The 23,244-nt window shown below is 40.2% G+C and overlaps 1 pseudogene; it reads left to right on the top strand.

The window, feature by feature from the left end:
- The window catches only part of LOC102414418, a 112,530-nt pseudogene extending 90,008 nt beyond the window's left edge, over positions 1-22,522 (top strand).
- The last annotated feature ends 722 nt before the right edge of the window (positions 22,523-23,244 follow it).

Raw genomic sequence — 23,244 nt, 5'->3', positions numbered from 1 at the left:
GCAGATTAATTTTGATGACAAGAAACAACAAAATTCATGCCTAATTCTTAGTATGGTCACCGAAATACTGATGATCTGAATTCAGACTAGATGTTTCTAAACCAGTGGGCTTGATTTAATGGAGGGAGCTAATATTTGGCTTTAACAACAGCAGTTTAGCTTAAGTACTAGATATAATATAATCTTTTATTTTAATGTAAGCAATTTTAGTTTTTCCTAATCCATATTGGCATACATGCTTTGCTTATTACTTTCTAAACGGTGTTAAGTACCAGCTAAAAATTTTATATCTTAAAAATAAATGTAATCTATTTTTAAGAGATATATGAAAACATATTTGGAGAATCACCTGGCAATACTGTTATAGATTCACATGTTTCTTAGAAAGATTTCACACTCTATGGTAAACTTCAACTTTTTAAATCATTTATCAGCATCTCTGTATTCATATACTGAATCCTGTCCCGGGGAATGAACTTTAATTTCTACCATCTGTGCCTTGACCAGGAATGTCCATATTCCTTTAATGCATAAATACATTCCAGATATTTCTCATTCTGTTAGTAAGAGCTGTGAAGCACAGAAAATAATGTTTCAAAGAGGAACCACGAGGGATCATTTATTGCTCCAGCACTTTGAAAAATCTATGAAATTCCTTTATGGCTTCTTCATTATATTTTCAATGGAACAATTAGCTTAAGTGGCTACAAACACTGAATTTTCATGACCACATTAGCCTTTGAAACCAAATTATTGAATGTATTATTCTCTATGCAAAATATAGTGGGATGTGGCAAGTTAGCGATTAAAAAGCATAAGTTGCCTCCAACCAGAAAACTAGTTGAGAATTAATTTCCTAACAGCCTATCTGGTCACACTTTATAACCCACTCAGTTCACATAATTCATTTTTTTGTTCCAAGGATCCATTTTGCAAGTATTGAGAGTAGTAACTCTGGCCTTACAAAGAAAAAAAAAAATATATATATATATATATATTAGTAAAGCTCTTGCAATGAGCAATAACATCTCAAATACAAAAGTAGTCCCTTGAAAACTTTGGTTGCAATTTCTAAAGGTAATAAGACATTCTCATGTCCAATTCATTCAAACACACACTATAATTACTGCAGAATTACAAACAGCACAAATTTACCACCAATTGAAGTTATTCCCCATTGTTTGACAGAGGGAAAGTGTGATGAATATTATAGCTTTACTTTTCCTGGATCTTATCTGTTTCATATTAAAATTCTAGGATGTTTGGGTAACACATGTATGTTTTGATTCTAGACAAATGATTAGAATTTTCTATAAATAAAAATGTAGTAACAAGTTTAGATTTTGGGCCACCAAGTCTGCATGACAACTACTGGACTCTGCCTTTGTAGCATGAGAGCAGCTGTGCACAATGCTTAAGTGAATGGCTGTTCCAATAAAACTTTATTTACAAAAAAGCTGGTTAATGGAATTTGACCCTCAAGACCTACTTTGCTAAAGCTTACTTAAATCAAAAGAATAAGACTCATGCCTCCCATTTTCTCAACCTAAAACTACTTTCATGGTTGAAGAGGCAGTTATATCAAGAAATAAATATATTATTCTTTTTGGAAATACATTCTATATTCATTGCAGCAATTCTACTTCATTCAATGACCTTGTGGTTATGCATCAACTTGACAACTCCACTGTGCTTGGATATATGGTCAATCACTGGTCTGGATGTTGCTAAGGAGGTAAACTTTTTGAATGACATTAACATTCAAATCAGTTTGAGTAAAGCAGATTATCCTCCGTAAAGTAGGTGGTCTTCATCTAATTAGATAGTTAAGTCATCATCTCTGAACATACCATTGTGTCCATGTCTGCTCAGTTGTATCTGACCCTTTGGGATCCCATGTACTATAACCAGGAGGCTCCTCTGTCCATGGGACTTCCTAGGCAAGAATACTGGAGTGGGTTGCCACTTCCTTCCCCAGGGGATTGGCCTCATCAAGGGATCAAAGCTGCATTTTCTGCACTGGCAGGTGTATTCTTTACCAAGTGAGCCACCTGGGCCGGGGCCTGTTCCCAAGTGCAATTATAGAAGTTAGATTCATATGTATCTTTATGAAACATTACTTTTCACTTAAATAACTATTCTCCTGCAATAACATTATTTATTTGAACATGTTGTAAGTGATGCATAGATGTTAACTGGTAGGCTTCATTACAGCAGCAGAAGTTTACACAGAACTTACAAATTGTTAATATTATGTCTTCAAATAAAAAAGAAGCCAAATTAATTCCAACAATGATTTAATTTTTTAAACTAATTCATGGAATCAAAAATCTTTTGGAATTTCACTCTGGTTAAAATGAAACATCTTGTGTCATTGGGATTATTAATATAAATTCAGTTGGAAAGCTCAAAATTCAGACAAATCATTTTTGTAATAACACAAGCACAAGTTTTGGTATAACACATGATCTTGATAAACATATCACTTAGTAAATTAGAAAAATATGAAGTAAATATATGCAATTATTAGGAACATAAAAACTTCATCTAAACAAGTTGTAATATTAAAGTAAAAATTGTCAAAAGTTTAAAATGTTTCATATGCCTATTATTTTTGTTATATAAAAATGTTGAGATAAAACATATATATATATATATATATGAATGCAATAATATGTTTTCTCTCTGTAGCCTGCTATCAATAAGACTTTGAAAATATTTGTACCTTTGAGGAACTACTTTATAAATTAATCTAGCTGCTATTTTAACATTACACTTTTTGTGCATATTCTAAATTTTGGCTACAATTTGTTTCAGTTCAGTTCAGTTGCTCAGTTGTGTCTGACTCTTTGAGACTGCATGAACCCCAGAATTCCAGGCCTCCCTGTCCATCACCAACTCCCAGAGTTTACCCAAACTCATGTCCATTGAGTCGATGATGCCATCCAACCATCTCATCCTCTGTCATCCCCTTCTCCTGCTGTCAATCTTTCCCAGCATCAGGGTCTTTTCCAATGAGTCAGCTCTTCACATCAGGTGGCCAAAGTATTGGAGTTTCAGCTTCAAAATCAGTCCTTCCAATGAATACCCAGGACTGATCTCCTTTAGGATAGACTGGTTGGATCGCCTTGCAGTCCAAGGGACTCTCAAGAGTCTTCTCCAACACCACAGCTCAAAAGCACCAATTCTTCGGCGCTCAGCTTTCTTTATAGTCCAATACTCACACCCATAAATGACTACTGGAAAAACCATAGCCTTGACTAGATGGACCTTTGTTGGCAAAGTAATGTCTCTGCTTTTTAGTATGCTGTCTAGGTTGGTTATAACTATCCTTCCAAGGAGTAAATGTTTTTTAATTTCATGGCTGCAATCACCATCCACAATAATTTTGGAGCCCCCCAAAATAAAGTCAGTCACTGTTTCCCCATCTATTTGCATGATGTGATGGGACTGAATGCCATGATCTTTGTTTTCTGAATGACGAGCTTTAAGCCAACTTTTTCACTCTCCTCTTTCACTTTCATCAAGAGGCTTTTTAGTTCCTCTTCACTTTCTGCCATAACGGTGGTGTCATCTGCATATCTGAGGTTATTGATATTTCTCCCCGCAATCTTGATTCCAGCTTGTGCTTCTTCCAGCCCAGAATTTCTCATAATGTACTCTGCATATAAGGTAAATAAGCAGGGTGACAATATACATCCTTGACATACTCCTTTTCCTTTTTGGAACCAGTCTGTTGTTCCATGTCCAGTTCTAACTGTTTCTTCCTGATCTGCATACAGATTTCTCAAGAGGCAGGTCAGGTGGTCTGGTATTCCCATCTCTTTCAGAATTTTCACAGTTTCTTGTGATCCACAGTATGTTTTTCTGGAACTCTCTTGCAATTTGTTTAAAATTAGTCGAAAGTTTGCAGTCATTACAGATAAATAATGGGGTCAAATAACAAGATTTTTGTTAACTAAAATGGATGTAAAGAGTGATCCCAAACAGATACAGATAATTCTACACAATAATGAAAGAAATAGTACAAGCTTAAAGGATGAGATTTTAAAATTCTATCTTTGAACTTTATTCTATCTCAGCCTTAAGAGGAAAATATAGTATTTTTTCCTACCATGTTAAAAAAAAAATGTGTGTACACTTTACTGGCATTAAGTACACTTACATTTTTTAGAAAACTTCACCACCATTTCCTAACCATTCATTTTCCAAAGCTGAAAATTTGTGCCCATTAAACAACAGCTCCAAACCAGAAGGGAAAGAGACACCTGTACCCCAATGTTCATCGCAGCACTGTTTATAATAGCCAGGACATGGAAGCAACCTAGATGTCCATCAACAGATGAATGGATAAGAAAGCTGTGGTACATATACACAATGGAGTATTACTCAGCCATTAAAAAGAATACATTTGAATCAGTTCTAATGAGGTGGATGAAACTGGAGCCTATTATACAGAGTGAAGTAAGCCAGAAAGAAAAACACCAATACAGTATACTAACACATATATATGGAATTTAGAAAGATGGTAACAATAACCCTGTGTACGAGACAGCAAAAGAGACACTGATGTATAGAACAGTCTTATGGACTCTGTGAGAGAGGGAGAGGGTGGGAAGATTTGGGAGAATGGCATTGAAACATGTAAAATATCGTGTATGAAACGAGTTGCCAGTCCAGGTTCGATGCACGATACTGGATGCTTGGGGCTGGTGCACTGGGACGACCCAGAGGGATGGAATGGGGAGAGAGGAGGGAGGAGGGAGGAGGGTTCAGGATGGGGAACACATGTCTACCTGTGGCGGATTCATTTTGATATTTGGCAAAACTAATACAATTATGTAAAGTTTAAAAATAAAATAAAATTAAAAAAACAAAACAAAACAATAGCTCCTTAGTCCTCCCCTCCACTTCTAGGCCACAACTGAGATAAACGTGTCTACAGGACTTTTGAGCTGTCATGTAGATACTGAATCCACTCTCCTCCCCCTATCCAGGTGAAGAAATTAACTACGTGATGACCAGACTATAGCCATGATATGCTGCTGCTGCTGCTAAGTCACTTCAGTCATGTCCGACTCTGTGCGACCCCATAGACGGTAGCCCACCAGGCTCCCCCATCCCTGGGATTCTCCAGGCAAGAACACTGGAGTGGGTTGCCATTTCCTTCTGCAGTGCATGAAAGTGAGAAGTGAAAGTGAAGTCGCTCAGTCGTGTCCGACTCTAGCGGCCCCATGGACTGCAGCCCAGCAGGCTCCTCCATCCATGGGATTTTCCAGGCAAGAGTACTGGAGTGGGGTGCCATTGCCTTCTCCAAGCTGCCACAATTCTGAGAACTTGCCTCAAAGAAAAGGAAAAACTGACCCTGGAACTGAAGATTAAGTGTGGTAAAAACACTGTGGTACATATACACAATGGAATACTACTCAGTCATTAAAAAGAATACATTTGAATCAGTTCTAATGAGGTGGATTAATCTGGAGACTATTATACAGAGTAAAGTAAGCCAGAAAGAAAAACACCAATACAGTATACTAACGCATATATATGGAATTTAGAAAGATGGTAACAATAACCCTGTATACGAGACAGCAAAAGAGACACTGATGTATAGAACAGTCTTTTGGACTCTGTGGGAGAGGGTGGGATGATTTGGGAGAATGGCATTGAAATATGTATAATATCATATATGAAATGAGTCGCCAGTCCAGGTTCAATGCATGATACTGGATGCTTGGAGCTGGTGCACTGGGACGACCCAGAGGGATGGTATGCGGAGGGAGGAGGGAGGAGGGTTCAGGATGGGGAACACATGTATACCTGTGGCAGATTCATTTTGATATATGGCAAAACCAGTACAATATTGTAAAGAGGAGAACATAGGCAAAACACTCTCTGACATACATCACAGCAGGATCCTCTATGAACCACCTCCCAGAATATTGGAAATAAAAGCAAAAATAAACAAATGGGACCTAATTGACCTTAAAAGCTTCTGCACATCAAAGGAAACTATTAGCAAGGTGAAAAGACAGCCTTCAGAATGGGAGAAAGTAATAGCAAATGAAGCAACTGACAAACAACTAATCTCAAAAATATACAAGCAACTCCTGCAGCTCAACTCCAGAAAAATAAATGACCCAATCAAAAAATGGGCCAACGAACTAAATAGACATTTCTCCAAAGAAGACATACAGATGGCTAACAAACACATGAAAAGATGCTCAACATCACTCATTATCAGGGAAATGCAAATCAAAATCACTATGAGGTACCATTTCACACCAGTCAGAATGGCTGCGATCCAAAAGTCTACAAATAATAAATGCTGGAGAGGGTGTGGAGAAAAGGGAACCCTCTTACACTGTTGGTGGGAATGCAAACTAGTACAGCCACTATGGAGAACAGTGTGGAGATTCCTTAAAAAACTGGAAATAGAACTGCCATATGACCCAGCAATCCCACTGCTGGGCATACACACTGAGGAAACCAGAAGGGAAAGAGACACGTGTACTCCAATGTTCATCGCAGCACTGTTTATAATAGCCAGGACATGGAAGCAACCTAGATGTCCATCAGCAGATGAATGGATAAGAAAGCAGTGGTACATATACACAATGGAGTATTACTCAGCCATTAAAAAGAATACATTTGAATCAGTTCTAATGAGGTGGATGAAACTGGAGCCTATTATACAGAGTGAAGTAAGCCAGAAAGAAAAACACCAATACAGTATACTAATGCATATATATGGAATTTAGAAAGATGGTAACAATAACCCTGTGTACGAGACAGCAAAAGAGACACTGATGTATAGAACAGTCTTATGGACTCTGTGGGACAGGGAGAGGGTGGGAAGATTTGGGAGAATGGCATTGAAACATGTAAAATATGATGTATGAAATGAAAAAAAAATCAATATGATGCTCATCAGATCAGAACATGACCAATTTTAAGATGACTGTGAGAGCTGACTGTGCCATTTCTGCATGTAGCCCCTCCCTCTGCCTCTAAAATCTCTTGAATGCTGATTGTCAGTAGGGGAAGTCAGCCTTTGGACAGGAATGTCCCCCACATTCTGTTGCCAGCCTTTAAAGTTAAGTTAAAGCAAACTTGCTTTCCTTTCCTTTCCTTTCCTTTCCTTTCCTTTCCTTTCCTTTCCTTTCCTTTCCTTTCCTTTCCTTTCCTTTCCTTTCCTTTCCTTTCCTTTCTATGAGTCTTGCCTCTTTATTGACTTTAGAGCTGTGAGAAGCCAGACCCCACTTTTGGTAACACTATTTTTTAATGTTGAAATAAAATTTAGAGAGACTATGATACAAACTGTGGAAAATTCTTCAAGAGATGGGAATACCAGACCACCTGACCTGCCCTCTGAGAAATTTGTATGCAGGTCAAGAAACAACAGTTAAAACAGGACATGGAACAACAGACTGTTTCCAAATAGGAAAAGGAGTATGTCAAGGGTGTATATTGTCACCCTGCTTATTTAACTTATATGAAGAGTACATCATACAAAATGTCAGGCTGGATAGAGCACAAGCTGGAATCAAGATTGCCAGGAGAAATATCAATAATATCAGATATGCAGATGACACCTCCCTTATGGCAGAAAGTGCAGAACTAAAGAGCCTCTTGATGAAAGTGAAAGAGGAAAGTGAAAAAGTTGGCTTAAAGCTGAACATTCAAAAAACTAAGATCATGGCATCCAGTCCCATCACTTTATGGCAAATAGATGGGGAAACAATGGAAACCATGACAGACTTTATTTTCTTGGGCACCAAAATTGCTGCAGATGGTGGCTTGTTCCCTAGAAGAAAAGTTATGACCAACCTTCAATTCAGTTTAGTTCTGTTTAGTTTCTCAGTCGTGTCTGACTCTTTGCAACCCCATGAATTGCAGCATGCCAGGCCTCCCTGTCCATCACCAACTCCTGGATTCACTCAGATTCACATCCATCGAATCCTAGACAGCATATTAAAAAGCAGAGACATCACTTTCCCAACAAATGTATGTCTAGTCAAAGCTATGCTTTTTCCAGTGTCATGTATGGATGTGAGAGTTGAACCACAAAGAAGGCTGAGGGCCGAAGAACTGATGCTTTTGAACTGTGGTGTTGGAGAATACTCTTGAGAGTCCCTTGGACTGCAAGGAGATCCAACCAGTCAACCCTAAAGGAAATCAGTCCTGAATATTCATTGAAAGGACTGATGATGAAGCTGAAACTCCAGTAATTTGGCCACCTGATGCGAAGAACTGACTCATTGGGAAAGACTCTGATTCTGGGAAAGATTGAAGGCAGGAGGAGAAAGAGACAATAGAGGATGAGATGGTTGGATAGCAACACCAATTTGATGGACATGAGTTTGAGCATGCTCTGGGAGTTGGTGATAGACAGGTAAGTTGGCCTGCTGCAGTCCATGGGGCTGCAAAGAGTCAGATGTCTGAGTGACTGAACTGACTGTGGAAATCTGACTGTGGTGATCTTTGATATTGTAGCACCCAAATTTGGCAAAATTCAAAAGAATCATAGAAACAACTTAAGTACCACACTTTTTTCCAGCAAAAGTATCCATGTATAATCTCTTTTGTTTAATTCTCTTTCTATAGTTCAATCAACCAGAACTCCTACCTAAAATGTAGCAATGCATGAACAGGGGTTGAACGATGTGCACTCCCTTTAGACGTTCATGTAAAAGGAAATAATGCTATTAACTATGCTTCATCTGAGATTCTTAAAAATTAATATTAATATATTTTGAAGTATAAAGCAAAGAAATACCTATCTTCAAGGTTTGGTGTAAGATCTCATACAAATCTCATTTTCTGTCTAAATAATTCTATGTATCCATTTACTTATCATTAAAAATCATGCACAATGTGTTGTTTAGTTGCTAAATTGTGTCCAACTCTTTGAGACTCCAAGAACTGTAGCTCTTGAAGCTCCTCTGCCCATAGGATTTCCCAGGCAAGAATACTGATTGCTATTTTTCAGTCACTCAGTCATGTCTGACTCTTTGCGACCCCATGGACTGTAGCATGACAGGCTTCTCTGTTCTTCACCATCTCCCAGAGTTTGCTCAAACTCATGTCCATTGAGTTGGTGATGCCATCCAACCATCTCATCCTCTGTCAACCCCTTCTCCTCCAGCCTTTGACTTTTTCCAGCATCAGGGTCTTTTCCATGAGTCAGTTCTTCTCACCAGGTGGCCAAAGTAATGGAGCTCTAGCATCAATCCTTCCAATGAATATTGAGGATTGATTTCCTTTAGGATTGACTGGTTTGATCTACTCACTGTCCAAGGGACTCTCAAGAGTCTTCTTCAACAGCACAGTTAAAAAGCATTAATTCTTAAGTTCTCAGCCTTCTTTATGATCCAACTCTCACATCCATATATGACTACTGGGAAAAAAAAAAACAACTTTGACTAGATATACCTTTGTTGGCAAAGAATACTAGAGTGGTTGCCATTTCCTACTCCAGGGGGTCTTCCTGACCCAGGGATCAAACCTGTGTCTCCTGCTTGGCAGGTGGATTCTTTACCACTAAACTGTCTGGGAAACCCACGTATAATAGCAGACACTACCTATAATATAAATTCCATTCCCTATCTTAAGGTAAATGAGAGACTTATAAGAGAAGTGTCAGTGTATTCCATGTTCATGGTGTCCCCATTTCACTGCTTCAAGTCCACAGGGACAATCCCAACAGAACAGTCCACAGACTCTTTAACAGATTCTTTAAAACTGAAAGAACAGAGTGTAGCAGAAAACAGTATAAAACCAGCTGTTTTCATGGTCCCAGACATCAGGCTTGCTTTGCTACTTAGTTATATTTTAGGCGTTTAGGAGATTCATCATATTTCTGTAAGATGAATAATTGTGTTCAGACATAAAAAATTATGGACTGAAGATTTTTAGTATCCTCTGTAGTCAGACAGCTAGGCTTTGTGTAAACAAATGGAATTAGAAAAAATTGCTGACAGTAATAAGACAATAAACGTCAACAAAATGTTGACCATGAGTTAGGAATTTGCAAATCTCTGAGAACATTTAGCATATTGTCAGCAACAAAAACACATTAGAAAACCTGTGGCCTTACTATGCCCCAGTGATATTAAATGAACTGTAAATCGTTTATTGAAAATTATTAATGGAATTGAATATTATAGTTAATTGATTCATTCTTTCATTTGTCCTATCTTGTTAATTTGTTTCATTGAAATATATCTATTTGTAAGTTCATACTAATAGAAATGTTAAAGATGAAGTAAAAAACTCTTGATTATCCAAGCTAATATGTTTTAAAGAAAAATCCCTTGATGTTAGATTATAATTCCATTTTTTGTATATGTACTTTCTTTTATCTTGTGTCTGTAGGTGTCTTATCTGACAATGTAAATCTAGTCACTATTGCTTTAGTAAATAAGATTAGTTCGTTTGACTTACACTGCATTATAGAAGCAATGTCTATCTTATAATAATAAACGAGCTGTATATTAAGCTTTATTTCTTCCTACTATTTATATGGTAATTGAATTCTTTGAGTCTTTAAATTTAAAACAGCCATTTTCTTGGTGATCAAAAGGCAATAGTAAGAATATACTAACTGCATAACTGAACTCTGATTCAGTTCAGTTCAGTTCAGTCGCTCAGTCTATGTGACTCTTTGCGACCCCATGAATTGCAGCATGCCAGGCCTCCCTGTCCGTCATCAACTCCTGGAGTTCACTCAAACTCATGTCCCTCGAGTCAGTGATGCCAGAAAGCCATCTTATTCTCTGTTGTCCCCTTCTCCTCCTGCCCCCAATCCCTCCCAGCATGAAAGTCTTTTCCATTGAGTCAACTCTTTGCATGAGGTGGCCAAAGTATTGGAGTTTCAGCTTTAGTATCATTCCTTCCAAAGAACACCCAGGACTGATCTCCTTTAGAATGGACTGATTGGATTTCCTTGCAGTCCAAGGGACTCTCAAGAGTCTTCTCCAACACCACAGTTCAAAAGCATCAATTCTTTGGCACTCAGCTTTCTTCACAGTCCAACTCTCACATCCATACATGACCACTGGAAAAACCATAGCCGTAACTAGATGAGCATTTGTTGGCAAAGTAATGTCTTTGCTTTTTAATATGCTATCTAGGTTGGTCATAACTTTCCTTCCAGGGAGTAAGCGTCTTTTAATTTCATGGCTGCAATCACCATCTGCAGTGATTTTGGAGCCCAAGAAAAGAAAGTCTGACAGTGTTTCCACTGTTTCCCTATCTATGTGCCATGAAGTGATGGGACCAGATGCCATGATCTTAGTTTCCTGAATGTTGAGCTTTAAGCCACCTTTTTCACTCTCCTTCGCCGTCATCAACAGGCTTTTTAGTTCCTCTTCACTTTCTGCCATAAGGGTGGTGTCATCTGCATATCGGAGGTTATTGATATTTCTCCTGGCAATCTGATTCCAGCTTGTGCTTCTTCCAGCCCAGTGTTTCTCATGATGTACTCTGCATATAAGTTAAATAAACAGGGTGACAATATACAGCCTTGACGAACTCCTTTTCCTATTTGGAACCAATCTGTTGTTCCATGTCCAGTTCTAACTGTTGCTTCCTGACCTGCATATAGGTCTCTCAAGAGGCAGGTCAGGTCGTCTGGTATTCCCATCTCTTACAGTATTTTCCACAGTTTATTGTGATCCACACAGTCAAAGGCTTTGGCATAGTAAATAAGGCAGAAATAGATGCTTTTCTGGAACTCTCTTGCCTTTTTGATGTTCCAGCAGATGTTGGCAGCAATGCGGAATTACCACCTGGGATAGAAAATACAGTTGTTATTATTCTATATTTTTCTATGGAACATATGAAATGATTAATATGTAACACCAGTGTTCCCTTTCCTTTATTGTATGATGTGAAGTCACTCAGTCGTGTCTGACTCTGTGACCCCATGGACTGTAGCCTACCAGGCTCCTCAGTCCATGGGATTTTCCAGGCAAGAGTACTGGAGTGGGTTGCCATTTCCTTCTCCAGAGGATCTTCCTCACCCAGGGATCAAACCCAGGTCTCCCACAGTGTAGGCAGACGCTTTACTGTCTGAGCCAGGTGAATCTAATATCTTTTATTGTATAGGTGGTGTTTATAATCTGGGAACTTGGTATAGTTTATCTACCCTCTCGTATCCCAAACTCCAACATTTTGTTCACAGGAATACTGTTCAAATTAAAACAATGAAAAAATTCTTTAAGAAGAAAAAATAAAACCTCTCTCCTCCCCCTATTAAATAGAAGTAAGAGAGAAAATGGATGAGTCATCTGAGAATTTAAAATTGCAATTGTTTTTTAAAAGGAGCATTTTAAAGTGTTTGTTCTAAGAAGACAAAACTACATTTGATAATTGTCTTCCTACTTGCTCAATAATAATAATTAATTTAAGAATCATAAAAATAAAAGAAGCAGAACGTATAAGCAACTACTAGAGAATATAAACTGCTGAGAACTTTCATTCTTTATAAGAGACAAATATTATTTATCATTCTTATATAACCTGTATATAACCTTATATAACCTGTATCTCAGAGAAGGCAATGACACACCACTCCAGTACTCTTGCCTGGAAAATCCCATGGACGGAGGAGCCTGATAAGCTGCAGTCCATGGGGTCGCTAAGAGTCAGACACGACTGAGCGACTTCACTTTCACTTTGCACTTTCATGCATTGGAGAAGGAAATGGCAACCCACTCCAGTGTTCTTGCCTGGAGAATCCCAGGGACGGGGGAGCCTGGTGGGCTGCCATCTATGGGGTCGCACAGAGTCAGACATGACTGAAGCGACTTAGCAGCAGCAGCAGCAACCTGTATCTAACCTTATATAATGAGAGGGGCTACCCCACGTCCGAGGTCAGGGGCCGTGGCCTACAGCGCCAGGCTGCGACGGCGCAGGACCGGCCAGGAGGAGCTACCCCATGTTCAAGGAGCAGCGGCTGCACAGGCGCAGGAGGGCAGGGAGGAGCTACTCCATGTTTAAGGTCAGGAGGGGCAGCCATGAGGAGATACCCCTCGTCCAAGGTAAGAAGCAGCCATGAAGAGATACCCTATGTCTGAGGTAAGAGAAACCCAAGTAAGACGGTAGGTGTTGTGAGAGGGCATCAAGGGCAGACACATTGAAACCATAATCACAGAAAACTAGTCAATCTGATCACACAGACCACAGCCTTGTCTAACTCAATGAAACTAAGCCATGCCTTGTGGGGCCACTGGATGGGCAGGTCATGGTGGAGAGGAATGACAGAGTGTGATCCACTGGAGAAGGGAAGAGCAAACCACTTCAGTATTCTTGCCTTGAGAACCCCATGAACAGTATGAAAAGGCAAAATGATAAGACACTGAAAGAGGAACTCCCAGGTTGGTAGGTGCCCAACATGCTACTGGAGATCAGTGGAGAAATAACTCAAGAAAGAATGAAGGGGTGGAGCCACAGCAAAAACAATACCCAGTTGTGGATGCGAATGGTGATAGAAGCAAGGTCCAATGATGTAAAGAGCAATATTGCATAGGAACCTGGAATGTTAGGTCCATTAATCAAGGCCAATTGGAAGCGGTCAAACAGGAGATGGCAAGAGTGAATGTAGACATTCTAGGAATCAGTGAACTGAAATGGACTGGAATGGGTGAATTTAACTCAGATGACCATTATATCTACTACTGTGGGCAGGATTCCCTTAGAAGCAATGCAGTAGCCATCATGGTCAACAAAAGAGTCCAAAGTGCAGTACTTGGATGCAATCTGAAAAATGACAGAATGATCTCTGTTCGTTTCCAAGGCAAACCATTTAATATACTGTAACCCAAGCCTGTGACCCAACCAGTAATGCTGAAGAAGCTGAAGATGAAAGGTTTTATGAAGACTTACAAGACCTTTTAGAACTAACACCTCAAAAAGATGTCCTTTTCATTATGGGGGACTGGAATGCAAAAGTAGGAAGTCAAGAAACACCTAGGGTAACACACAAATTTGGCCTTGGAATACTGAATGAAACAGGGCAAAGGCTAATAGAGTTTTGCCAAGAGAACGCACTGCTCATAGCAAACACCCTCTTCCAACAACACAAGAGAAGACTCTACACATGGACATCACCAGATAGTCAACACCAAAATCGGATTGATTATATTCTTTGCAGCCAAAGATGGAGAAGCTCTATACACTCATCAAAAACAACCAGGAGCTGACTGTGGCTCAGACTATGAACTCCTTATTGCCAAAACAGACTTAAATTGAAGAAAGTAGGGAAAACCACTAGACCAATCAGTTCACTTCAGTTCAGTTCAGTATCTCAGTCGTGTCTGACTCTTTCAACCCCATGAATTCCAGCACATCAGGTCTCCCTGTCCATCATCAACTCCCAGAGTTAAGCCAAACCCAAGTTCATCGAGTCGGTGATGCCATCCAGCCATCTCATCCTCTGTTGCCCCCTTCTCCTCCTGCCTCCAATCCCTCCCAGCATCAGTGTCTTTTCCAATGAGTCAACTCTTCGCATGAGGTGGCCAAAGTACTGGACTTTCAGCTTTAGCATCATTTCTTCCAAAGAACACCCAGGGCTAATCTCTTTTAGAATGGACTGGTTGGATCTCCTTGCAGTCCAAGGGACTCTAAAGAGTCTTCTCCAACACCACAGTTCAAAAGCATAAATTCTTCAGCACTCAGCTTTCCTCACAGTACAACATTCACATCCATACATGACTACTGGTAAAACCATAGCTTTGACTAGACGGACCTTTGTTGGCAAAGTAATGTCTCTACTTTTGAACATGTTATTTAGGTTGGTCATAACTTTCCTTCCAGGGAGTAAGTGTCTTTTAATTTCATGGCTGCAATCACCATCTGCAGTGATTTTGGAACCCCCAAAAAGATAAAGTCTGACACTGTTTCCACTACTTCCCCATCTATTTACCATGAAGTGATGGGACCAGAAGCCATGATCTTAGTTTCCTGAATGTTGAGCTTTAAGCCAACTTTTTCACTCTCCTCATTCACTTTCATCAAGAGGCTTTTTAGTTCCTCTTCACTTTCTTCCATAAGGGTGGTGTCATCTGCATATCTGAGGTTATTGATATTTCTCGCAGCAATCTTGATTCCAGCTTGTGCTTCTTCCAGTCCTGTGTTTCTCATGATGTACTCTGCATATAAGTTAAGTAAGCAGGATGACAATATACAGCCATGACTTACTCCTTTTCCTATTCATGTATGACCTAAATCAAATTCCTTATGATTATACAGTGGAAGTGAGAAATACATTTAAGGGACTAGATCAGATAGATATTGTGCCTGATGAACTATGGACAGAGGTACATGACATTGTACAGAAGACAGGAATCAAGACCATTCCCAAGAAAAAGAAATGCAAATAAGCAAAATGGCTGTCTGGGGAGGCCTTACGAATAGCTGTGAAATAAGTGAATTGAAAAGCAAAGGAGAAATGGAAAGATATAAGCATCTGAATGCAGAGTTTCAAAGAATATCAAGGAGAGATAAGAAGGCCTTCCTCAGTGATCAATGCAAAGAAATAGAGGAAAATAACAGAGTGACTAGAGATCTCTTCAAGAAAATTAGAGATACCAAGGGAACATTTCATGCAAAGATGGGCTTGATAAAGGACACAAATGGTATGGACCTAACACATGCGGAAGATATTAAGAAGTGGCAAGAATACACAGAACTGTACAAAAAAGATCTTCACAACTCAGATAATCAGGATGGTGTGATCACTCACCTAGAGCCAGACACCTTGGAATGTGAAGTCAGGTGGGCCTTAGAAAGCATCACTATGAACAAAGCTAGTGGAGGTGATGGAATTCCAGTTGAGCTATTCCAAATCCTGAAAGATGATGCTGTGAAAGTGCTGCACTCAATATGCCAGCAATTTGGAAAACTCAGCAGTGGCTACAGGACTGGAAAAGGTCAGTTTTCATTCCAATCCCAAAGAAAGGCAATGGGAAGGAATGCTCAAACTACTGCACAGTTGCACTCATTTGAAACTCTAGTAAAGTAATGCTCAAAATTCTCCAAGCCAGGGTTCAGCAATATGTGAACCATGAACTTCCAGATGTTCAAGCTGGTTTTAGAAAAGGCAGAGGAACCAGAGATCAAATTGTCAACATCTGCTGGATCATCGAAAAAACAAGAGAGTTCCAGAAAAACCTCCATTTCTGCTTTATTGATATGTCAAAGCCTTTGACTGTGTGGATCACAATAAACTGCGGAAAACCTGAAAGAGATGGGAATACCAGACCACCTGATCTGCCTCTTGAGAAACCCCTATGCAGGTCAGGAAGCAACAGTTAGAACTGGACATGGAACAACAGACCGGTTCCAAACAGGAAAAGGAGTACGTCAAGGCTGTATATTGTCACCCTGCTTATTTAACTTATATGCAGAGTACATCATGAGAAACGCTGGACTGGAAGAAGCACAAGCTGAAATCAGATTGCCGGGAGAAATATCAATAACCTCAGATATGCAGATGACACCACCCTTATGGCAGAAAGTGAAGAGGAACTCAAAAGCCTCTTGATGGAAGTGAAAAAGTAGAGTGAAAAATTTGGCTTAAAGCTCAGCATTCAGAAAACGAAGATCATGGCATCTGGTCCCATCAGTTCATGGGAAATAGATGGGGAAACAGTGGAAACAGTGTCAGACTTTATTTCTTGGGGCTCGAAAATCACTGCAGATAGTGATTTCAGCCATAAAATTAAGACACTTAATCCTTGGAAGAAAAGTTATGTTCAACCTAGATAGCATGTTCAAAAGCAGAGACATTACTTTGCCAACCAAGGTCCATCTATTGAAGGTTATGGTTTTTCCAGTGGTCATGTATGGATGTGACAGTTGGATTGTGAAAAATATGAGTGCCAAAAAATTGATGCTTTTGGACTGTGGTGTTGGAGAAGACTCTTGAGAGTTCCTTGGACTGCAAGGAGATCCAACCAGTCCATTCTGAAGGAGATCAGCCCTGGGATTTCTTTGGAAGGAATGATGCTAAAGCTGAAAGTCCAGTACTTTGGCCACCTCATGTGAAGAGTTGACTCATTTGAAAAGACTCTGATGCTGGGAGGGATTGGGGGCAGGAAGAGAAGGGGACGACAGAGGATGAGATTGCTGGATGACATCACTGACTCGATGAACATGAGTTTGAATAAACTCTGGGAGTTGGTGATGGACAGGGAGGCCTGGCGTGCTGCGATTCATGGTGTTGCCTAGAGTCAGATACCACTGAGTGACTGACCTGAATTGATATAACCTGTGATAACCTGAGGTGCTAGAAAAATCCCTGTTGCTAAGTGATAGAGAACTTTCCTAAATTTCATTTTGAGGATTGCTAATTTTCAAATTCATATATTACAGAAGCTTGTGGAGAATAGTGGAAAACAGTCTGTAGAGACAGAAGAGGACTTTATTATCTGATATGGTTTAAAAGTGTAACATATAAGATGTATGATTTGGGCCAATGTTTTAAAATCTCTAGACATTTAAGTGGCTGAGTATATACACACTACTCATAGAACATTTATTCTGAGCCAGGCATTGTGGGTTGTATGCCTCCACATGATCCATAGGCATTTTATGTACCTTTTCTGAAATGTATCTTATGACAATGTAATAAACTTGAGCAAAAAGTAGCATTATCTTATAAATTGGGATTATTTTTGAGAATGCATAGCAATTTTCTCCAAATAATATGCAAGTAGCAAAGCTAGGATATGAAAATAATAGTTCCATCATCCATGAATTTAAAAACTATGTTTCATTGTATTAATTTATCAAAAATAATCTATTTATACATATATATTTTCATTGGAGTATAATTGCTTTACACTATTGTTGTATTTTTTACTGTACAGCAAAGTGAATCAACTATACATATACATATATCCATTCTTTATTGGATTTCCTTCGCATTTTGGTCATTACAGAGCATAAAACTATCCCTGGATTATGCTCAATAAGCTTTAACAATTACTATGCAGTATTCCATAGTAATTGCTATTCCTAGTATTCCAGTACTAACATATTCTATAGTAATATTATTCCAGTATTCCAAAGATCAAATTTCAGCAACAGAGGTTCTCTAGAATTTAGTTAAAAACAACTTTTTTTCCTCAGTGTGTTTCCTACCAGCTATCTTCTAATGTAATTCTTTAATGACAGATTACAACCATGAGAATATTTAATATAATAGGTTCAGGAAAGTTACATTATCCCTTATACTAAGAATTAAAATGTTAATTAAATAAAAAAAAATAAATAGAAGGAAGAACAAGTTCATGTTTCTGGTTATCTTGCAGGAAATACATAAGCGAATGCAGGCTGCCTTGTGACCCTGTTACATAAAATAATAGAGAGTACTTTAGGAAAAACAAGTCCAGAACAACTTCCAAGATGGCAGAGGAATAAGACAGGAAGAGCACATCCCTCCCCACAAATACATCTGAAATCCATCTGCATATGGAACAGCTCCTACAGAACACCTTTTGAACACAGGCAGAAGACCAAAAACTTCCAAAAAGGCAAGCCAGTCTCCTTAGAATAAGAGCATTTGGACCTTTTTGGGGAGAACAGAATTTCCCACAACATGCTGATGGCCATGTTTAATCACTTCATTCATAAGGTGGTTAAGAAAAATGACAGTGCTCAACAGCAGGAATTCAACCTTCACACTGCTGGGCTTTATCTTCTTGTTCTGGAAGTAGCAGACAGGGTAATTCAATCAAGTTTTCCACCCACTGCTGTTTGATAAATATGTTCAGATTCTAAAGAGGAGTGGGCTCAAGAATCCAGCTTAGATGAGAAAAGAAAAAAGAGCAACCAAAGAACACTGAGGCCAATCCAAAGAAGAGAAGGAAAAGGGAAGCCCTGCAGGAAAGAGGTGATAAAGATGGATGAGGTTACTAAAGAAGAGGATGAAGAGACAAAGGAGATGAAGAGATTTTTTCTTCTTCTTCTGAAGACCATTGTCAAATTCTAAATGCCACCTTTCATGTTTGAAGAGCTTTCAAGACTTCTTCCCAAGTTCTCCCTAAAAGAGAAGCCAGAGTGTATACATAATTGTGTAGAAAGTCTTTGTTGCATTAGCTAGTTTTGAACCAGTTGTTCATGAATTTCATGTTATGCGAGCTGGAAATCTCCATGAAGCAAAATATATATCAGAACTGGCCTATCATGGGTTGTATTTGCTTTGCTTCCCTATTCAAGAGAAGGAAACAAGATTCTCAGATGTGTTTTCCATCAAATGCTTTACATAATATTAATGAGACAAGTTAGCAAAGACTGCCATCACAGCCCCCTTGCCATCATGTATCCAGTTGTCAGCAGTAGAAACCTGGTCATCCAGCTTGTAAGTTCTGGGTGAACTAAAAGAAACTATATACATCCAGTCCTACAACACATCTGTGGCAAGGTGTTCAATAAATCTGAATATCAAACCTATGACAATTGCACTCATCTCACACACTAGCAAAGTAATGCTCAAAATTCTCCAAGCAAGTCTTCAAAACTATGTGAACTGAGAACTTCCAGATGTTCAAGCTGGATTTAGAAAAGGCAGAGAGACAAGAAATCAAATCACCAACATCCATTGGATCATCGAAAAAGCAAGAGAGTTCCAGAAAAATATCTACTTCTGCTTTACTAATTAGGCCAAGACCTTTGACTGTGTGGATCACAACAAACTGTGTAAAATTCTTCAAGAGATGAGAATACCAGACCACCTGACCTGCCTCTTGAGAAATCTGTATGCAGGTTAAGAAGAAACAGTTAGAACTGGACATGGAACAACAGACAGGTTTAAAATTGGGAAAGGAGTACATCAAGGCTGTATATTGTCACCCTGCTTATTTAACTTCTATGCAGAAAACCTCATGTGAAATGCCAGGCTGGATGAAGGACAAGTTGGAATCAAGATTGCAGGAGAAATATCAATAATCTCAGATATGCACATGACACCACCCTTATGGCAGAAAGCAAGGAGGAACTAAAGAGCCTCTTGATGAAAGTGAAAGAGGAGAGTGAAAAAGCTGGTTTAAAACTCAACATTCAAAAAACTAAGATCATGGCATCTGGTCCCATCACATCGTGGCAAATAGATGGGGAAACAATAGAAACAGTGAGAGACTTTATTTCCTTGGGCTCAAAAATCACTGCAGATGGTGACTGCAACTATGAATTAAAAGACATTTGATCCTTGGAAGAAAAGCTAGACCAACCTAGACAGCATATTAAAAAGCAGTGACACTACATTGCCAACAAAGGTCCATCTAGTCAAAGCTATGGTTTTTTCAGTAATTGTATATGGATGTAAGAGTTGGACCATAAAGAAAGCTCAGCACCAAAGAATTGATGCTTTTGAAATGTGGTGTTGGAGAAGACTCTTGAGAGTCCCTTGGACTGCAAGGAGATCCAACCAGTCCATCCTAAAGGGAATCAGTCCTGAATATTCATTGGAAGGACTAATCCTGAAGCTAAAACTCCAATACTTTGGCCACCTGATGCAAAGAACTGACTCATTGGAAAAGACCCTGATGCTGAGAACAATTGAAGGCACAAGGAGAAGGGGACGAAAGAGGATGAGATGGTTGGAATGCATCACCGACTTGATGGACATGAGTTTGAGCAAGCTCTGGGTCTTGGTGATGGACAGGGAAGCCTGGTGTGCTGTGGTTTCACGGGATCACAAAGAGTCGGACATGAATGAGCAACTGAACTGAAACCCATGTGGCTCATCCTCTGGGCCAGCTGCTCAACAAGTGTCCTTGTAAGGAATATGCTTCTTTCATGGCCCGAATTTGTGAATTAGCACCAGATGCTAAGGTCTTTTCCAGGTTTCACTCTAGATGTTGCCTTGGCTCTTCTGGAACTACCTGGCAAGAGGTGGATGACCCACTTCCCCTTGAGCATGAGAAGTTCCTGAAGCATAAGTTCTTGGTTCAGGAAATCTTGTTTGCCCGCTGTATAGACAAGGACCCAATGGTCCACAGCAAGGCTGTGTCCAGTTTTGCACATGGCCTAGAGTCCTCTGTTACATCCCCGTTGGACAGCATGCAGGCATTTCTGGATAACACTCCCGCAGTTTCAGGAGTAGAGAGCCACCAAAAGAGTGCTCAGAAAAATTCAACAGAAGAGGATTTCATGATGATGCTGAGGAACACGGTTAGTGATGAGAAGACCAACGTCAGGAAATCTGCAGTCCAGGTCTTAGTGAACATCTTGAAACACTGTGCCATCTTGTGTATGAGAGACAAGCTTCCTTTCCTGCATAATCAGTGTTTTGGTATCACCATGTCTGTCAACAATCAGGCTTTGCGATCTCTACTGAGCTGCTGATGGTCAATCCTGGTGTGTCCATCTACAGAAGGTCTGGCTGGAGGGGGTTATCCTGGCTGTGATGGACAATGAGAGCTCCTGTCTATGCCCACCTCCAGCTCTCACACAAGATGGGGACACTATTCTTGACAAGGTCCTTATGCTGTAACCACAGCTTTCCCAAGGTGATGATGGCTTGTCTGATCACAGAAGGCATGACTCGCATGAGCCTGAAAGAGGGGCTAGAAGGTGGGCATAGGCAGGAATGTTCTCAACAACATAATCCTATGTGACCTCTGTGTCCACTACACAGCCCCAACAAACAAGTACATCCCCTACATCCGCACACATCTGAAGGACCTGAACACTTTCTTCCAGAAGCAGACACTACTTTTGTTCACCCGACCCCTGCAGGAGGACTTGGTGAAGTGAAAGTGTTGCCTGCTCCTCTGTTTCATCAGCACACTAGTAGACCTGAACCCAGAGGTCACCAGCACCAGGGCAGTCCTTCTGGCCCATTGCTCCTGAAGAGGAACCCAAACATATTTTTCCAGCACCTCATTGAGTGCATTTTCCTCTTCAATAACTTTGAGAAACACAAAACTTTCACTAGGCTCCCCCAGGTGGAGAGAGAGAAGTGGCTAGTCTCCCTGAAGGGGAATATGAACAAGGAAAAGTAGATGAAAATCTACAAGTTTCTCCTGGAACACTACTTCACTGATGAGCAGGGGTTCAACATCACTTCCAGAATCTTCAGCTACATCCTGGTGTACTTCACTGACAGTGACCTCCTGTGGACACAGAAGACAGCAAACTCCTCTCAGACACATTTGAGGTGCTCAGTTTGAAGGAGATCAGGTTGCAGGCATTGAGGGCTAAACCAGACAAGGACCAGCTTGTGGAGGAGGAGGACCTGGCCCAAGCCAAAGTGTTCATGTAGGAGGTGCAGAAGGAGCTTGCTTAAGTTCAAAGGAGGAATTTCCTAGAAAGTATTATTCCAATTATCATTTCCCTGAAGTCTGCCCTAGAGAAAAACAAGATCCCAGCTCTTTGAGAACTCATGCACTACCTCAGGGAGGCAATGTGGGATTACTGAGATGAAATCAAGGACTTTTTTTTTACAGTTGACAAGCAGCTGGTCATAAAACTTGAGTAGGACACCAGGCACTACTAAGAGCAGCTGACTTAGGAGTAGGAGCTGGGGAGGTAGACAGCCGCAGACAGGGTGGCCTCAGGTTCCAAGGAGACACAGGTCAGGTAGGTTGTTCCAAGTTTGGAGACAATGTCAACTCCTGCTGGCCAAGAAAGACTCCATGGTCACTGCTGCAGATCATCCATCCACATCCAGGGCCCACGCTACCCACATGACTGCATTTCTGTTACTGGTGTCCAAAAACAGGCTCATGTCAGTGAGCACCAACATCATCCCGAATTCCTTCAAGAAATGTGGGGAGTTATGCAGCTGGTCTTATGGCTAGAGAGTAGAGCTATAAAACTTTGACATGTGTCCTGAGAGCCTGGGTAAGCTGGGCAATGTGAATCCTTAAAGGGCTTAGAGATGGAGTCCAGAGGAGCTATTGACCTCGAAAGGAAGCGAGGGATCAGGACCCCTGAGTGGACCATCCAGAATGTCATGTTCTGAGAGGAAATCAGCTATGTCTCTCACTGGGTTCATCTTTTTCCCCCAGAGGCCAGACCCTCCCAACCTGGTCCAGTAGGCCCACCCTGGGAAGTCAGAGGCAGACAAAACCTGGGGACAACATTCTGTGTCTGTCACTGCCTGACTTGCAGACCACACAGCCATCCCAGATTTCCCAGTGGAATGTGACAGCCCCCAGGAGGTTGGACTGTGAGGCCTGCAAGAAAAAGGCAACTGACCACCTCTCCCTGGAAGCTTCCATCAGGAGAACC

The sequence above is a fragment of the Bubalus bubalis genome, chromosome 7 (genome assembly GCF_019923935.1).
Source record: "Bubalus bubalis isolate 160015118507 breed Murrah chromosome 7, NDDB_SH_1, whole genome shotgun sequence".
Classification (NCBI taxonomy): Eukaryota; Metazoa; Chordata; class Mammalia; order Artiodactyla; family Bovidae; genus Bubalus; species Bubalus bubalis.
Note: the sequence above shows the minus strand (reverse complement) of the source record. Positions and strands in the feature narration are given on the sequence as shown.